We start from the raw sequence: 6,257 nt of genomic DNA, 5'->3' as shown, positions 1-6,257 counted from the left end.
GCCTCACCTCCTCATGACTCACCTCTTCTTTCATTTCAAACACACAAGAAGGGAAAAATGAAAGCCAAGCAGAGGAAGAAAGAGAGAACAAGAGAGAGGAGAACAAGAAAAAGCAGTAAGCAAGCAGGCACGTCTTAGAGTGTATGTACTGGGGCGTGTACTATGCAGTGTACACGCGCTGGACAGAAGGTTGACCTGCAGTCTACACGCGATTATACACGCGCATTGACCTGGAATGTGCGTCTGACAGCACGTTTGTGTTGCATCTTAGATGCGAAGATAGACGCACTGGACAGAAGGTTCACTCTGGAGCGCGTCTGAGGGTGCGTCTAACCTGCAATTTAGACGCAGGGATACAAACAATAGATCTCCCAGTTATGATAGTAAACAATATATTTTTGCAATGATGAATGTGACCAATCCCATGTTTGTGTTTATCAGTTTTCTTGTTTATGAGAAGCATTAGCACTTAAGTTTTATGCTCAATGTCTAAAGAAAGCTCTTTGAAAATGTAGGTAATATATGATTTTTTGTATGCAAATAAATTTGTCTTTTTCCTGTGTTTTTTTTGCAAATGTTATATCCTTGTTCATCTAACAATGACCCGAATTTGAATCGCATGAATGATACATTGGCCTCCTTTGGCAGGGGGTCAATGCATTTTTTGGAGGTTTTCCTAGTAGGGAAGACTTCATGGGAGAGATGACCAGACACCTTAGCGGCTCTCCCACAGCGGACGAGGTGTTCAGTGTCATGTATGGGATGCCTCTGACATCTTTGCCTGGCACTACTTCCCAGACTCCACATGCAGATACTCCATATGCAGGTACTCCATGTGCTCCACGTGCATCGGCTGAAGCACAAGCATCTGCAGAAGCACGTGCATCTGCATAAGCTCATGCGTCCAGCGAGGCAGAGGGTAGTCGATAGAGAGGGAGGAGGGAGAGTCGAGGGGGAGGACGAGGCTTATGTGGGGGTTGCCTAGGAGGTGGCGAGCGATCACCCTCACCAGTAGATCATGTAGAGGAGGTTGTACGCCAGTACTATAGAGTTACATATGCTGGTGCATCTAACGTCATGCATGGGACGTATAAAGATTGTTTCATTGCCTTCAAAATCAGAAAAGCGGCTTGTGGCAGGAGGTGTTGAGGGCAGTCCATAGGAGGTACCCAAATCCTGAGGGTCAGCGATTCTCGGATGATTGGGGATGCACAAAAGTGAGGGATATGCTTCACAACAAAAGATCCCACCTCATGACACGGGCTAGGGACTCACTGCGGAGGCTGGAGGAGGGGTGTGGAGCCTATAGCCAACCACCTATATACCACCACATAGAGTGGAAGAAAGCAGCATAGAAAGTGAAGAGTCGCCAGTATTTTAATTTATATTTCTTTCAATTCTTTATATATTTTATTCTAATATATTGTGACTCATAATTGTTTGTATATATCTAAATGTTTTGCAGACTACCATCGTTGGTAGGACACCTACTCCTAGAGAGGTAGGTTACCATCGAGGCCATAACCGTGCAACAACATGGCTTCACTTCTATGAGGAGGGTCTCATCACTAAGGACCAATACAATCGGGCCATAAGGATTTGACAGCCAGAGGAGGTATGTTTTTCTTACTTTCCTATTAAAAGTATAGCTAATTATAACTTTTTCTCCACCTTGTCTATGTAAGCAACCCTGATCTTTTGTGTGTGTAGGCGAACCCGGATGTGGAGCATAGCGAGGAGGGGGATAGCGACGCTAGTAGCCATGGTGGTACTAGCGAAGATGTTTCCTCTTCATATTCGTAGAGGAGTACCATACCTACTCATGAGGCCTTCTTTTCTTGTATATGTATGATATCTCTTTGAGCCTACTGCTTGCGGCCACGCTTTAGGTCGCAAGCACTTAAACTTCCCTTGTAAATGCTTTTGATATATAATGAATACATGGACTTTTATTTTCAATTCTTGTGCCCGTAAGATACATTGTCTTTTCCCAAATGCACAATCTGATGTATGGGAGGGGGAAAAAAAAAAACAAGAGAGCACATGCTCTCTGGTTTTTTTTTCTAGTTCTGTTTTGCGCGTCTATCCGCTTGTCTAAATTGCAGATAATTCATGTTTATATGTGCGTCTATAGTGCAGACTACATGCGCTTCATAATTCAATTTAAAAAAAGAAATTAAATATCTTTTATTTAAAAAATATATTTTTTGTTTATCGTTTGCGTCTACCAGTGCTTGTAAAAGCGCGTCTACCAACGTGTCTATATGCGCGTGTATATGTGCGTCTATTGCGCGTCTATTTGTGCGTGTAAATTCGTTGATACATGCGATTATAGACGCGAAATGGTAGACGTGCAAATAGACGGGCGGATAGATGCGCCCGTAAGAATTTCTCTATATTCAAAAATCGCGTCTAAATGTGCGTCTATGAGGCCTTTTTGTGTAGTGTGCATAATAACTCGAAAGCAACAAGTCCTTTATTGGGTTGATAGAACCACTGCCTGAACGTCTTCCAAGTAGCAATGCCATAATCTTCCAGAAAATATTCATCTTTAAGCGCCTTCTTGAAGACATTCCAGTTTGAATCTTGCACAAATAAATTAGTCACTCTAACTTGCAAAGCATACGTAATAAGCAATAAGAAATAATTGCTCCAGTTGGTAGGAACACCAAAGAAACGCATGTGGCTTTCAAAAATTTCAAGATAAGCTAAGACATTCTGGCCATCAAATAGTTTGCGTTCACTTACCACGAACTCCATTGCTTTGATTGCTTCATGTGTATGTTCTTGTTCTTGATGTAGCATCCATTTTTGTTCCAATTGTTGTTGATGTAGCTATAGTTGTTGCTGCATAGATAACTGCATCTGTTAGTTCTGCATCATAATAGCCGAAGATAGAGTCTACAATAGATTCTTCATCTCGTCGATCGAAAAGGATGAAGCAATTGATGATGAAGTGGGTGGAGTATTTGAGGAATCTCCCATCTCACCAATCAAAAGCAACACTTTCACGTCGGGCTCACCAGATGTTGCAAGGGATTCACGTGGAGAGTTCATGAATGTCCCTTGTCACAGGGACGCTTAGTGAGATGGAAGCAAAGGATGAAGAAGAGTACTCAAGTCAAATTCATAGAGAAGAAGATGCTTGGATGTTTAAAGAGTTCTCAGAATAATAAGATGATGATTAGGTTTGTGTTTCATTTGAAGCACAAATTGTCGAAAGACACGCTCCTCAAAATATAAGCTTGGATCTTCTTCGTATATATAATATTTTTCTTCTTCTGAGAAATTCAAGCAAGGTGCTTTAATATTGACACATAAATGATCAAACTTGCATCATACCAACTTTCTTGCATTACATTAATGGCTTCTCCTTCTCTTGCATAACATGGAGCTTAAGGAAAAATTTATGGCCCAGTATTGTAACTTCAATTGGCATGCTTTCTCTTGCTTGCAATAGCATATGTGCAGCAAACAACCCTCGCCCTCAGTTTCATGCTACAAAGGTTGCCTATAGGAGTGAAAAGTGTCCAAAAGACAGACCAACCAGGGAGAACAAGATCAACAGGTTCTTTTGCTTGAAGCATTAATGGCGCTAGGAAGCTCAAGTGACCGGGCAAGGATGAACTAGTGACCATCTTCTTTAGAGAGATACCAGGGTAGTAATTGTGGCAGCGTCTTGAGGTGATCCAGATTTTCAGGATGACGTTCTGCTCTCCTGAACCTTCATCATCAAGAATTCTTCGGTTGCTTGTGAAGGAACAAGACAATTTCTTCACTTTGCTACCGTCTTCTTTCACAAGGAAATTTCAATCGATCCCCATATAGGAAAAAAAGAGAATTCCCCATGGAATTCCCTAGTTGAAAATACATATAAGTGGGGAAAGTAAAAACTAGGTAAAATGGGATATTTCCTAATGAGAATAAGTAGGGAATCACATAAGACCTTTCCTATGTAGTATTTCCTACATAGGAAATTCCTATGTAGGAAATATTTCCTACATAGAAAAATACAAAATTTTCTATGTAGGGAACAATTCCTATATAGGAAATATTCCATATATAGGAAAAAAATTCTAGAGGTGATTCCCTAGGTATTCTCACCAGGAAAACTCTCATTTTTTCTATTTTTTGCATTCTCTACTTATATGTACTTTCAACTAGGGAATTCCGTGGGAATTCTCTTTTCTCCTTATCACTTTATCTACTTTGCCCTTACTCTTAGACATGCTAATATCAAAAAAGAAATTACACAATAAATTTTTAACTAGAAAATTATATAGAGAATGTCATTATTTCTAAGTAAGGATCAATAACATACATCTAATTATCAAACTAGATTAAACAAATTAAGACATCAACATCTACGTCTAGCAACCAAAAGAAAAATGAAAATACTTTTAAAGGAGCATAGAACTAAAAACTAATTAAGCAACATGTGTGTCTTGATTGTTTTATCCCTTAAATCTCCAATATGTTGCAAAGTAATAAATGTTTGAGTAATCCCTCAAATCTCCAATATGTTGAAAAGCAATAAATTCTTAACTCAAAGTAGAAGTTATATCAAAACTTCCACATCATCTAGACTAAGCACATTGCTATTTTTGTTTAATACAACTTTGCAATTTCCTAGTAGCCAATAAATAATCTCCTTAATCATATCATCACTAGTTGGCTTCTTTGTATCCTTAATCAAGACTCGAAAGCTAGCTTCAATCTTTTTGAGATTCATGTACATATCATGAATTGTAGGCACACCAAGATACTTCAAAAGTATGGTTTCCATGTTCTCTTTTGCCATATTAACCTGCATTGAATAACAAAAAGAGAATAAGTAACTTATTATACTATGTATAGATAATTAAATGACACGAATTATAATATGAAAAGCCATAAAGTTAACTACATGACTATTATATATATATATATATATATATATATATATAAACTATAAAGCTACCCTTTAAGCATCATTTGAAATGTTAATCTCAATGCCTTGGTTTGGGAGATCTTTAAATTCCTAATTCAAATAAAATAAAAAAATTAGATTATGCTTTTCATGTATGACATAAACAAAAATATAAACATTTACATCTAGCATCTTTGGTTCTTTTTTGTTGATATTGGTACCTCGTTTCATGCTCCTTTGTTGCAAAAGATCCTTCATCTTCTCACTTGGCTAGTCAACATGTAAAATAAATAGTTATGTAATAAATCATATCTTTAGTTATTCACTAAACTATGACGCTATTGTTCTCTCACAAACATATATCAAATACCTTCCTCTTTCTTTGAATTTTTCGAGATGTTTCATTAATGTCATCATCTCGATTAGCCTACATTCAAAACTAAAATTAGTAATCACATTAAAAACATTTATATAGAAAAAAAAGTTACATACCTTATCATTGCTTGAACTATGGATACTTTGTTCCAGAGTTTCTTGACGTTTAGTTGAGTACATTATTTTGTCTAAACCATGTGACAATAACTTTGAAAAGCTGGCACAATTTTCCATATCAAGTGTCTCATCTTCATTTTCAACATCCTACATTTTAAGCATGTAAAGGATAAGATACTGTTAAGAACATGAATCATATTGTCAATCTTAAACTTAATATAAAGCAAAGAACCTCATCGGATGTATAACATTGAAATTATTCAAAGCTCTTTTCTTCCTCCGCGAACATATTCATCTATGGGAAATGAAAGTTAAGGTATAAGTATCTGTATAAGAGACATTCTCAAAGAAAGTTATTAGATATGAGCTTAAAAGCATTACCTACAATGATAAATCTGTTTGCTTGTATTGTTGTCCTTCAAAGGAGCTACTTTCTTCAAGAGGCTACATCAACAAAATAAGATCATCTATATACATCAAATGTCTCCAAAATATATGGAATCAAGTATAAAAATGATAAACATATAATATTATAAGATACCTTTTCCAAACCTTGTTCATTTGCAATATCATCCATGCTAGGAATGTGTACATCAAGTTGATTAGAATCAATAGTAGCAACATATGGTTCACTCTGCCATCAATAGACACCCCTAAATGAGTATGGGAGAAAAAAAACCAATCCTACACTTATGATATCAAACTTATAAATCATATCATCTTACTATTGATGATATTATGTCATTTGATACATTTTGAAGCTTATCTATATCATCCACTCCAAGAGATGCGGATAGTTCTCTCTATATGTCATAAGATTAATAGTTCAATAACTAAGGATCTACACCTCAAATAT

General features: G+C 36.9%; 1 long non-coding RNA gene across 2 annotated transcripts; it reads right to left on the bottom strand.

Annotated features, from left to right (window-relative positions):
* Positions 1 to 5,001: 5,001 nt before the first annotated feature.
* Positions 5,002 to 5,854, bottom strand: LOC148034602 (uncharacterized). Of its 2 annotated transcripts, none has more exons than XR_015691205.1 (3): positions 5,783 to 5,854; positions 5,402 to 5,548; positions 5,002 to 5,179 (listed from the first exon to the last, which is right to left on the bottom strand). It is a non-coding gene; the product is annotated as an uncharacterized LOC148034602 (long non-coding RNA). The 2 variants fall into 2 exon arrangements; XR_015691206.1 differs by having other exon boundaries at positions 5,787 to 5,837.
* Positions 5,855 to 6,257: the final 403 nt, after the last annotated feature.

The sequence above is a fragment of the Lygodium microphyllum genome, chromosome 6 (genome assembly GCF_053477565.2).
Source record: "Lygodium microphyllum isolate KBCC chromosome 6, Lygodium_microphyllum_v1.1.10, whole genome shotgun sequence".
Classification (NCBI taxonomy): Eukaryota; Viridiplantae; Streptophyta; class Polypodiopsida; order Schizaeales; family Lygodiaceae; genus Lygodium; species Lygodium microphyllum.
The sequence above is the reverse complement of the archived record's forward strand: the minus strand, read 5'-3'. Positions and strand labels throughout refer to the sequence as shown.